The sequence below is a fragment of the Ascaphus truei genome, chromosome 2 (genome assembly GCF_040206685.1).
Source record: "Ascaphus truei isolate aAscTru1 chromosome 2, aAscTru1.hap1, whole genome shotgun sequence".
Classification (NCBI taxonomy): Eukaryota; Metazoa; Chordata; class Amphibia; order Anura; family Ascaphidae; genus Ascaphus; species Ascaphus truei.
In genome coordinates, this window is record NC_134484.1 from 268,171,256 (window position 1) to 268,184,905 (window position 13,650).

Below are 13,650 nucleotides of genomic sequence, written 5' to 3' on the forward strand. Positions count from 1 at the left end.
TTATGGCTGGTTGGAGACAGTCCGAACCACAAGTACCGGGTCCATGGTTCTGGGCGTATACTGGGGGGACGGGGACGACTCCCATTAACCCCTGACTATACCGGGGATACGCTTATCACAATGCCTTACTGGTCTGTGCTGAAGCAGGGCATTCTGGCATCCAAGTGGCTTGACCTTTATTAGTGAGCCTGGTTACCCCCTCTCGGAACCACAGACTTAGAAATCGCCAGCTCATATACAGTGCATAAAATATATTTATATATATACCCTTATACACCATTTTAATAAAAAATATCACAAAATTCTTCTACTGTAAGTCCCTCGGGAAGAGTGAAAGACGCGCACGTTCATTTTCAGAGCTCCTAGACCTTCCTATAAGAAGTTAGCCAAAAAGTAGCTTCGAAAAACGCTTAGGTTAAGTTTCAGAGTTGCTTCTCATGTACCAAAGCTGGACTTAGACATAATTTCACTCTCACAACATTATGGCTGGTTGGAGACAGTCCGAACCACAAGTACCGGGTCCATGGTTCTGGGCGTATACTGGGGGGACGGGGACGACTCCCATTAACCCCTGACTTTACCGGGGATACGTTTATCACAATGCCTTACTGGTCTGTGCTGAAGCAGGGCATTCTGGCAGCCAAGTGGCTTGACCTTTATTAGTGAGCCTGGTTACCCCCTCTCGGAACCACAGACTTAGAAATCGCCAGCTCATATACAGTGCATAAAATATATTTATATATATACCCTTATACACCATTTTAATAAAAAATATCACAAAATTCTTCTAAGTCCCTCGGGAAGAGTGAAAGACGCGCACGTTCATTTTCAGAGCACCTAGACCTTCCTATAATAAGTTAGCCAAAAAGTAGCTTCGAAAAACGCTTAGGTTAAGTTTCAGAGTTGCTTCTAATGTACCGAAGCTGGACTTAGACATAATTTCACTCTCACAACATTATGGCTGGTTGGAGACAGTCCGAACCACAAATACCGGGTCCATGGTTCTGGCCATATACTGGGGGGACGGGGACGACTCCCATTAACCTCTGACTATACCGGGGATACGCTTCTCACAATGCCTTTCTGGTCTGTGCTGAAGCAGGGCATTCTGGCAGCCAATTGGCTTGACTTTTATTAGTGAGCCTGGTTACCCCCTCTCGGAACCACAGACTTAGAAATCGCCAGCTCATATACATGCATAACATATATTTATATATATACCCTTATACACCATTTTAATAAAAAATATCACAAAATTCTTCTAAGTCCCTCGGGAAGAGTGAAAGACGCGCACGTTCATTTTCAGAGCTCCTAGACCTTCCTATAAGAAGTTAGCCAAAAAGTAGCTTCGAAAAACGCTTAGGTTAAGTTTCAGAGTTGCATCTAATGTACCGAAGCTGGACTTAGACATAATTTCACTCTCACAACATTATGGCTGGTTGGAGACAATCCGAACCACAAATACCGGGTCCATGGTTCTGGCCATATACTGGGGGGACGGGGACGACTCCCATTAACCCCTGACTATACGGGGATACGCTTATCACAATGCCTTTCTGGTCTGTGCTGAAGCAGGGCATTCTGGCAGCCAATTGGCTTGACTTTTATTAGTGAGCCTGGTTATCCCCTCTCGGAACCACAGACTTAGAAATCGCCAGCTCATATACATGCATAAAATATATTTATATATATACCCTTTTTCACCATTTTAATAAAAAATATCACAAAATTCTTCTAAGTCCCTCGGGAAGAGTGAAAGACGCGCACGTTCATTTTCAGAGCTCCTAGACCTTCCTATAAGAAGTTAGCCAAAAAGTAGCTTCGAAAAACGCTTAGGTTAAGTTTCAGAGTTGCTTCTAATGTACCAGAGCTGGACTTAGACATAATTTCACTCTCACAACATTATGGCTGGTTGGAGACAGTCCGAACCACAAGTACCGGGTCCATGGTTCTGGGCGTATACTGGGGGGACGGGGACGACTCCCATTAACCCCTGACTATACCGGGGATACGTTTATCACAATGCCTTACTGGTCTGTGCTGAAGCAGGGCATTCTGGCATCCAAGTGGCTTGACCTTTATTAGTGAGCCTGGTTACCCCCTCTCGGAACCACAGACTTAGAAATCGCCAGCTCATATACAGTGCATAAAATATATTTACATATATACCCTTATACACCATTTTAATAAAAAATATCACAAAATTCTTCTAAGTCCCTCGGGAAGAGTGAAAGACGCGCACGTTAATTTTCAGAGCTCCTAGACCTTCCTATAAGAAGTTAGCCAAAAAGTAGCTTCGAAAAACGCTTAGGTTAAGTTTCAGAGTTGCTTCTAATGTACCAAAGCTGGACTTAGACATAATTTCACTCTCACAACATTATGGCTGGTTGGAGACAGTCCGAACCACAAGTACCGGGTCCATGGTTCTGGGCGTATACTGGGGGGACGGGGACGACTCCCATTAACCCCTGACTATACCGGGGATACGCTTATCACAATGCCTTTCTGGTCTGTGCTGAAGCAGGGCATTCTGGCAGCCAATTAGCTTGACCTTTATTAGTAAGCCTGGTTACCCCCTCTCGGAACCACAGACTTAGAAATCGCCAGCTCATATACAGTGCATAAAATATATTTATATATATACCCTTATACACCATTTTAATAAATAATATCACAAAATTCTTCTAAGTCCCTCGGGAAGAGTGAAAGACGCGCACGTTCATTTTCAGAGCTCCTAGTCCTTCCTATAAGAAGTTAGCCAAAAAATAGCTTCGAAAAACGCTTTGTTTAAGTTTCAGAGTTGCTTCTAATGTACCAAAGCTGGACTTAGACATAATTTCACTCTCACAACATTATGGCTGGTTGGAGACAGTCCGAACCACAAGTACAGGGTCCATGGTTCTGGGCGTATACTGGGGGGACGGGGACGACTCCCATTAACCCCTGACTATACCGGGGATATGCTTATCACAATGCATTTCTGGTCTGTGCTGAAGCAGGGCATTCTGGCAGCCAATTGGCTTGACCTTTATTAGTGAGCCTGGTTACCCCCTCTCGGAACCACAGACTTAGAAATCGCCAGCTCATATACAGTGCATAAAATATATTTATATATATACCCTTATACACCATTTTAATAAAAAATATCACAAAATTCTTCTAAGTCCCTCGGGAAGAGTGAAAGACGCGCACGTACATTTTCAGAGCTCCTAGACCTTTCTATAAGATGTTAGCCAAAAAGTATCTTCGAAAAACGCTTAGGTTAAGTTTCAGAGTTGCTTCTAATGTACCAAAGCTGGACTTAGACATAATTTCACTCTCACAACATTATGGCTGGTTGGAGACAGTCCGAACCACAATTACCGGGTCCATGGTTCTGGGCGTATACTGGGGGGACGGGGACGACTCCCATTAACCCCTGACTATACCGGGGATACGCTTATCACAATGCCTTTCTGGTCTGTGCTGAAGCAGGGCATTCTGGCAGCCAATTGGCTTGACTTTTATTAGTGAGCCTGGTTACCCCCTCTCGGAACCACAGACTTAGAAATCGCCAGCTCATATACAGTGCATAAAATATATTTATATATATACCCTTATACATCATTTTAATAAAAAATATCACAAAATTCTTCTAAGTCCCTCGGGAAGAGTGAAAGACGCGCACATTCATTTTCAGAGCTCCTAGACCTTCCTATAAGAAGTTAGCAGAAACGTAGCTTCGAAAAACGCTTAGGTTAAGTTTCAGAGTTGCTTCTAATGTACTGAAGCTGGACTTAGACATAATTTCACTCTCACAACATTATGGCTGGTTGGAGACAGTCCGAACCACAAGTACCGGGTCCATGGTTCTGGCCATATACTGGGGGGACGGGGACGACTCCCATTAACCCCTGACTATACCGGGGATACGCTTATCACAATGCCTTACTGGTCTGTGCTGAAGCAGGGCATTCTGGCAGCCAATTGGCTTGACTTTTATTAGTGAGCCTGGTTACCCCCTCTCGGAACCACAGACTTAGAAATCGCCAGCTCATATACAGTGCATAAAATATATTTATATATATACCCTTATACACCATTTTAATAAAAAATATCACAAAATTCTTCTAAGTCCCTCGGGAAGAGTGAAAGACGCGCACGTTAATTTTCAGAGCTCCTAGACCTTCCTATAAGAAGTTAGCCAAAAAGTAGCTTCGAAAAACGCTTAGGTTAAGTTTCAGAGTTGCTTCTAATGTACCAAAGCTGGACTTAGACATAATTTCACTCTCACAACATTATGGCTGGTTGGAGACAGTCCGAACCACAAGTACCGGGTCCATGGTTCTGGGCGTATACTGGGGGGACGGGGACGACTCCCATTAACCCCTGACTATACCGGGGATACGCTTATCACAATGCCTTACTGGTCTGTGCTGAAGCAGGGCATTCTGGCATCCAAGTGGCTTGACCTTTATTAGTGAGCCTGGTTACCCCCTCTCGGAACCACAGACTTAGGAATCGCCAGCTCATATACAGTGCATAAAATATATTTATATATATACCCTTATACACCATTTTAATAAAAAATATCACAAAATTCTTCTACTGTAAGTCCCTCGGGAAGAGTGAAAGACGCGCACGTTCATTTTCAGAGCTCCTAGACCTTCCTATAAGAAGTTAGCCAAAAAGTAGCTTCGAAAAACGCTTAGGTTAAGTTTCAGAGTTGCTTCTCATGTACCAAAGCTGGACTTAGACATAATTTCACTCTCACAACATTATGGCTGGTTGGAGACAGTCCGAACCACAAGTACCGGGTCCATGGTTCTGGGCGTATACTGGGGGGACGGGGACGACTCCCATTAACCCCTGACTTTACCGGGGATACGTTTATCACAATGCCTTACTGGTCTGTGCTGAAGCAGGGCATTCTGGCAGCCAAGTGGCTTGACCTTTATTAGTGAGCCTGGTTACCCCCTCTCGGAACCACAGTTTTAGAAATCGCCAGCTCATATACAGTGCATAAAATATATTTATATATATACCCTTATACACCATTTTAATAAAAAATATCACAAAATTCTTCTAAGTCCCTCGGGAAGAGTGAAAGACGCGCACGTTCATTTTCAGAGCACCTAGACCTTCCTATAATAAGTTAGCCAAAAAGTAGCTTCGAAAAACGCTTAGGTTAAGTTTCAGAGTTGCTTCTAATGTACCGAAGCTGGACTTAGACATAATTTCACTCTCACAACATTATGGCTGGTTGGAGACAGTCCGAACCACAAATACCGGGTCCATGGTTCTGGCCATATACTGGGGGGACGGGGACGACTCCCATTAACCTCTGACTATACCGGGGATACGCTTCTCACAATGCCTTTCTGGTCTGTGCTGAAGCAGGGCATTCTGGCAGCCAATTGGCTTGACTTTTATTAGTGAGCCTGGTTACCCCCTCTCGGAATTACAGACTTAGAAATCGCCAGCTCATATACATGCATAACATATATTTATATATATACCCTTATACACCATTTTAATAAAAAATATCACAAAATTCTTCTAAGTTACTCGGGAAGAGTGAAAGACGCGCACGTTCATTTTCAGAGCTCCTAGACCTTCCTATAAGAAGTTAGCCAAAAAGTAGCTTCGAAAAACGCTTAGGTTAAGTTTCAGAGTTGCATCTAATGTACCGAAGCTGGACTTAGACATAATTTCACTCTCACAACATTATGGCTGGTTGGAGACAATCCGAACCACAAATACCGGGTCCATGGTTCTGGCCATATACTGGGGGGACGGGGACGACTCCCATTAACCCCTGACTATACCGGGGATACGCTTATCACAATGCCTTTCTGGTCTGTGCTGAAGCAGGGCATTCTGGCAGCCAATTGGCTTGACTTTTATTAGTGTGTCTGGTTACCCCCTCTCGTAACCACAGACTTAGAAATCGCCAGCTCATATACAGTGCATAAAATATATTTATATATATACCCTTATACATCATTTTAATAAAAAATATCACAAAATTCTTCTAAGTCCCTCAGGAAGAGTGAAAGACGCGCACGTTCATTTTCAGAGCTCCTAGACATTCCTATAAGAAGTTAGCCAAAAAGTAGCTTCGAAAAACGCTTAGGTTAAGTTTCAGAGTTGCTTCTAATGTACCAAAGCTGGACTTAGACATAATTTCACTCTCACAACATTATGGCTGGTTGGAGACAGTCCGAACCACAAGTACCGGGTCCATGGTTCTGGGCGTATACTGGGGGGACGGGGACGACTCCCATTAACCCTTGACTATACGGGGATACGCTTATCACAATGCCTTTCTGGTCTGTGCTGAAGCAGGGCATTCTGGCAGCCAATTGGCTTGACTTTTATTAGTGAGTCTGGTTACCCCCTCTCGTAACCACAGACTTAGAAATCGCCAGCTCATATACAGTGCATATAATATATTTATATATATACCCTTATACACCATTTTAATAAAAAATATCACAAAATTCTTCTAAGTCCCTCGGGAAGAGTGAAAGACGCGCATGTTCATTTTCAGAGCTCCTAGACCTTCCTATAAGAAGTTAGCCAAAAAGTAGCTTCGAAAAACGCTTAGGTTAAGTTTTAGAGGTACTTCTAATGTACCAAAGCTGGACTTAGACATAATTTCACTCTCACAACATTATGGCTGGTTGGAGACAGTCCGAACCACAAGTACCGGGTCCATGGTTCTGGGCGTATACTGGGGGGACGGGGACGACTCCCATTAACCCCTGACTATACCAGGGATACGCTTATCACAATGCCTTACTGGTCTGTGCTGAAGCAGGGCATTCTGGCATCCAAGTGGCTTGACCTTTATTAGTGAGCCTGGTTATCCCCTCTCGGAACCACAGACTTAGAAATCGCCAGCTCATATACATGCATAAAATATATTTATATATATACCCTTTTTCACCATTTTAATAAAAAATATCACAAAATTCTTCTAAGTCCCTCGGGAAGAGTGAAAGACGCGCACGTTCATTTTCAGAGCTCCTAGACCTTCCTATAAGAAGTTAGCCAAAAAGTAGCTTCGAAAAACGCTTAGGTTAAGTTTCAGAGTTGCTTCTAATGTACCAGAGCTGGACTTAGACATAATTTCACTCTCACAACATTATGGCTGGTTGGAGACAGTCCGAACCACAAGTACTGGGTCCATGGTTCTGGGCGTATACTTGGGGGACGGGGACGACTCCCATTAACCCCTGACTATACCGGGGATACGCTTATCACAATGCCTTTCTGGTCTGTGCTGAAGCAGGGCATTCTGGCAGCCAATTGGCTTGACTTTTATTAGTGAGCCTGGTTACCCCCTCTCGGAACCACAGACTTAGAAATCGCAAGCTCATATACAGTGCATAAAATATATTTATATATATATCCTTATACAGTACATCATTTTAATAAAAAATATCACAAAATTCTTCTAAGTCCCTCAGGAAGAGTAAAAGACGCGCACGTTCATTTTCAGAGCTCCTAGACCTTCCTATAAGAAGTTAGCCAAAAAGTAGCTTCGAAAAACGCTTAGGTTAAGTTTCAGAGTTGCTTCTAATGTACCGAAGCTAGACTTAGACATACTGTAATTTCACTCTCACAACATTATGGCTGGTTGGAGACAGTCCGAACCACAAATACCGGGTCCATGGTTCTGGCCATATACTGGGGGGACGGGGACGACTCCCATTAACCCCTGACTATACCGGGGATACGCGTATCACACTGCCTTACTGGTCTGTGCTGAAGCAGGGCATTCTGGCAGCCAAGTGGCTTGACCTTTATTAGTGAGCCTGGTTACCCCCTCTCGGAACCACAGACTTAGAAATCGACAGCTCATATACAGTTCATAAAATATATTTATATATATACCCTTTTTCACCATTTTAATAAAAAATATCACAAAATTCTTCTAAGTCCCTCGGGAAGAGTGAAAGACGCGCACGTTCATTTTCAGAGCTCCTAGACCTTCCTATAAGAAGTTAGCCAAAAAGTAGCTTCGAAAAACGCTTAGGTTAAGTTTCAGAGTTGCTTCTAATGTACCGAAGCTAGACTTAGACATACTGTAATTTCACTCTCACAACATTATGGCTGGTTGGAGACAGTCCGAACCACAAATACCGGGTCCATGGTTCTGGCCATATACTGGGGGGACGGGGACGACTCCCATTAACCCCTGACTATACCGGGGATACGCGTATCACACTGCCTTACTGGTCTGTGCTGAAGCAGGGCATTCTGGCAGCCAAGTGGCTTGACCTTTATTAGTGAGCCTGGTTACCCCCTCTCGGAACCACAGACTTAGAAATCGCCAGCTCATATACAGTGCATAAAATATATTTATATATATACCCTTTTTCACCATTTTAATAAAAAATATCACAAAATTCTTCTAAGTCCCTCGGGAAGAGTGAAAGACGCGCACGTACATTTTCAGAGCTCCTAGACCTTCCTATAAGAAGTTAGCCAAAAAGTATCTTCGAAAAACGCTTAGGTTAAGTTTCAGAGTTGCTTCTAATGTACCAAAGCTGGACTTAGACATAATTTCACTCTCACAACATTATGGCTGGTTGGAGACAGTCCGAACCACAATTACCGGGTCCATGGTTCTGGGCGTATACTGGGGGGACGGGGACGACTCCCATTAACCCCTGACTATACCGGGGATACGCTTATCACAATGCCTTTCTGGTCTGTGCTGAAGCAGGGCATTCTGGCAGCCAATTGGCTTGACTTTTATTAGTGAGCCTGGTTACCCCCTCTCGGAACCACAGACTTAGAAATCGCAAGCTCATATACAGTGCATAAAATATATTTATATATATACCCTTATACAGTACATCATTTTAATAAAAAATATCACAAAATTCTTCTAAGTCCCTCAGGAAGAGTGAAAGACGCGCACGTTCATTTTCAGAGCTCCTAGACCTTCCTATAAGAAGTTAGCCAAAAAGTAGCTTCGAAAAACGCTTAGGTTAAGTTTCAGAGTTGCTTCTAATGTACCAAAGCTGGACTTAGACATAATTTCACTCTCACAACATTATGGCTGGTTGGAGACAGTCCGAACCACAAGTACTGGGTCCATGGTTCTGGGCGTATACTGGGGGGACGGGGACGACTCCCATTAACCCCTGACTATACCGGGGATACGCTTATCACAATGCCTTTCTGGTCTGTGCTGAAGCAGGGCATTCTGGCAGCCAATTGGCTTGACTTTTATTATTGAGCCTGGTTACCCCCTCTCGGAACCACAGACTTAGAAATCGCCAGCTCATATACAGTGCATAAAATATATTTATATATATACCCTTATACACCATTTTAATAAAAAATATCACAAAATTCTTCTAAGTCCCTCGGGAAGAGTGAAAGACGCGCACGTACATTTTCAGAGCTCCTAGACCTTCCTATAAGAAGTTAGCCAAAAAGTATCTTCGAAAAACGCTTAGGTTAAGTTTCAGAGTTGCTTCTAATGTACCGAAGCTGGACTTAGACATAATTTCACTCTCACAACATTATGGCTGGTTGGAGACAGTCCGAACCACAATTACCGGGTCCATGGTTCTGGGCGTATACTGGGGGGACGGGGACGACTCCCATTAACCCCTGACTATACCGGGGATACGCTTATCACAATGCCTTTCTGGTCTGTGCTGAAGCAGGGCATTCTGGCAGCCAATTGGCTTGACTTTTATTATTGAGCCTGGTTACCCCCTCTCGGAACCACAGACTTAGAAATCGCCAGCTCATATACAGTGCATAAAATATATTTATATATATATACCCTTATACACCATTTTAATAAAAAATATCACAAAATTCTTCTAAGTCCCTCGGGAAGAGTGAAAGATGCGCACGTTCATTTTCAGAGCTCCTAGACCTTCCTATAAGAAGTTAGCCAAAAAGTAGCTTCGAAAAACGCTTAGGTTAAGTTTCAGAGTTGCATCTAATGTACCGAAGCTGGACTTAGACATAATTTCACTCTCACAACATTATGGCTGGTTGGAGACAGTCCGAACCACAAGTACCGGGTCCATGGTTCTGGGCGTATACTGGGGGGACGGGGACGACTCCCATTAACCCCTGACTATACCAGGGATACGCTTATCACAATGCCTTACTGGTCTGTGCTGAAGCAGGGCATTCTGGCATCCAAGTGGCTTGACCTTTATTAGTGAGCCTGGTTATCCCCTCTCGGAACCACAGACTTAGAAATCGCCAGCTCATATACATGCATAAAATATATTTATATATATACCCTTATACACCATTTTAATAAAAAATATCACAAAATTCTTCTAAGTCCCTCGGGAAGAGTGAAAGACGCGCACGTTCATTTTCAGAGCTCCTAGACATTCCTATAAGAAGTTAGCCAAAAAGTTCTTTCGAAAAACGCTTAGGTTAAGTTTCAGAGTTGCTTCTAATGTACCGAAGCTGGACTTAGACATAATTTCACTCTCACAACATTATGGCTGGTTGGAGACAGTCCGAACCACAAATACCGGGTCCATGGTTCTGGCCATATACTGGGGGGACGGGGACGACTCCCATTAACCTCTGACTATACCGGGGATACGCTTATCACAATGCCTTTCTGGTCTGTGCTGAAGCAGGGCATTCTGGCAGCCAATTGGCTTGACTTTTATTAGTGAGCCTGGTTACCCCCTCTCGGAACCACAGACTTAGAAATCGCCAGCTCATATACATGCATAAAATATATTTATATATATACCCTTATACACCATTTTAATAAAAAATATCACAAAATTCTTCTAAGTCCCTCGGGAAGAGTGAAAGACGCGCACGTTCATTTTCAGAGCTCCTAGACCTTCCTATAAGAAGTTAGCCAAAAAGTAGCTTCGAAAAACGCTTAGGTTAAGTTTCAGAGTTGCATCTAATGTACCGAAGCTGGACTTAGACATAATTTCACTCTCACAACATTATGGCTGGTTGGAGACATTCCGAACAACAAATACCGGGTCCATGGTTCTGGCCATATACTGGGGGGACGGGGACGACTCCCATTAACCCCTGACTATACCGGCGATATGCTTATCACAATGCCTTACTGGTCTGTGCTGAAGCAGGGCATTCTGGCAGCCAAGTGGCTTGACCTTTATTAGTGAGCCTGGTTACCCCCTCTCGGAACCACAGATTAGAAATCGCCAGCTCATATACAGTGCATAAAATATATTTATATATACCCTTATACACCATTTTAATAAAAAATATCACAAAATTCTTCTAAGTCCCTCGGGAAGAGTGAAAGACGCGCACGTACATTTTCAGAGCTCCTAGACCTTCCTATAAGAAGTTAGCCAAAAAGTATCTTCGAAAAACGCTTAGGTTAAGTTTCAGAGTTGCTTCTAATGTACCGAAGCTGGACTTAGACATAATTTCACTCTCACAACATTATGGCTGGTTGGAGACAGTCCGAACCACAATTACCGGGTCCATGGTTCTGGGCGTATACTGGGGGGACGGGGACGACTCCCATTAACCCCTGACTATACCGGGGATACGCTTATCACAATGCCTTTCTGGTCTGTGCTGAAGCAGGGCATTCTGGCAGCCAATTGGCTTGACTTTTATTATTGAGCCTGGTTACCCCCTCTCGGAACCACAGACTTAGAAATCGCCAGCTCATATACAGTGCATAAAATATATTTATATATATATACCCTTATACACCATTTTAATAAAAAATATCACAAAATTCTTCTAAGTCCCTCGGGAAGAGTGAAAGACGCGCACGTTCATTTTCAGAGCTCCTAGACCTTCCTATAAGAAGTTTGCCAAAAAGTAGCTTCGAAAAACGCTTAGGTTAAGTTTCAGAGTTGCATCTAATGTACCGAAGCTGGACTTAGACATAATTTCACTCTCACAACATTATGGCTGGTTGGAGACAGTCCGAACCACAAGTACCGGGTCCATGGTTCTGGGCGTATACTGGGGGGACGGGGACGACTCCCATTAACCCCTGACTATACCAGGGATACGCTTATCACAATGCCTTACTGGTCTGTGCTGAAGCAGGGCATTCTGGCATCCAAGTGGCTTGACCTTTATTAGTGAGCCTGGTTATCCCCTCTCGGAACCACAGACTTAGAAATCGCCAGCTCATATACATGCATAAAATATATTTATATATATACCCTTATACACCATTTTAATAAAAAATATCACAAAATTCTTCTAAGTCCCTCGGGAAGAGTGAAAGACGCGCACGTTCATTTTCAGAGCTCCTAGACATTCCTATAAGAAGTTAGCCAAAAAGTACCTTCGAAAAACGCTTAGGTTAAGTTTCAGAGTTGCATCTAATGTACCGAAGCTGGACTTAGACATAATTTCACTCTCACAACATTATGGCTGGTTGGAGACATTCCGAACCACAAATACCGGGTCCATGGTTCTGGCCATATACTGGGGGGACGGGGACGACTCCCATTAACCCCTGACTATACCGGCGATATGCTTATCACAATGCCTTACTGGTCTGTGCTGAAGCAGGGCATTCTGGCAGCCAAGTGGCTTGACCTTTATTAGTGAGCCTGGTTACCCCCTCTCGGAACCACAGATTAGAAATCGCCAGCTCATATACAGTGCATAAAATATATTTATATATATACCCTTATACACCATTTTAATAAAAAATATCACAAAATTCTTCTAAGTCCCTCGGGAAGAGTGAAAGACGCGCACGTACATTTTCAGAGCTCCTAGACCTTCCTATAAGAAGTTAGCCAAAAAGTATCTTCGAAAAACGCTTAGGTTAAGTTTCAGAGTTGCTTCTAATGTACCGAAGCTGGACTTAGACATAATTTCACTCTCACAACATTATGGCTGGTTGGAGACAGTCCGAACCACAATTACCGGGTCCATGGTTCTGGGCGTATACTGGGGGGACGGGGACGACTCCCATTAACCCCTGACTATACCGGGGATACGCTTATCACAATGCCTTTCTGGTCTGTGCTGAAGCAGGGCATTCTGGCAGCCAATTGGCTTGACTTTTATTATTGAGCCTGGTTACCCCCTCTCGGAACCACAGACTTAGAAATCGCCAGCTCATATACAGTGCATAAAATATATTTATATATATATACCCTTATACACCATTTTAATAAAAAATATCACAAAATTCTTCTAAGTCCCTCGGGAAGAGTGAAAGACGCGCACGTTCATTTTCAGAGCTCCTAGACCTTCCTATAAGAAGTTAGCCAAAAAGTAGCTTCGAAAAACGCTTAGGTTAAGTTTCAGTGTTGCATCTAATGTACCGAAGCTGGACTTAGACATAATTTCACTCTCACAACATTATGGCTGGTTGGAGACAGTCCGAACCACAAGTACCGGGTCCATGGTTCTGGGCGTATACTGGGGGGACGGGGACGACTCCCATTAACCCCTGACTATACCAGGGATACGCTTATCACAATGCCTTACTGGTCTGTGCTGAAGCAGGGCATTCTGGCATCCAAGTGGCTTGACCTTTATTAGTGAGCCTGGTTATCCCCTCTCGGAACCACAGACTTAGAAATCGCCAGCTCATATACATGCATAAAATATATTTATATATATACCCTTATACACCATTTTAATAAAAAATATCACAAAATTCTTCTAAGTCCCTCGGGAAGAGTG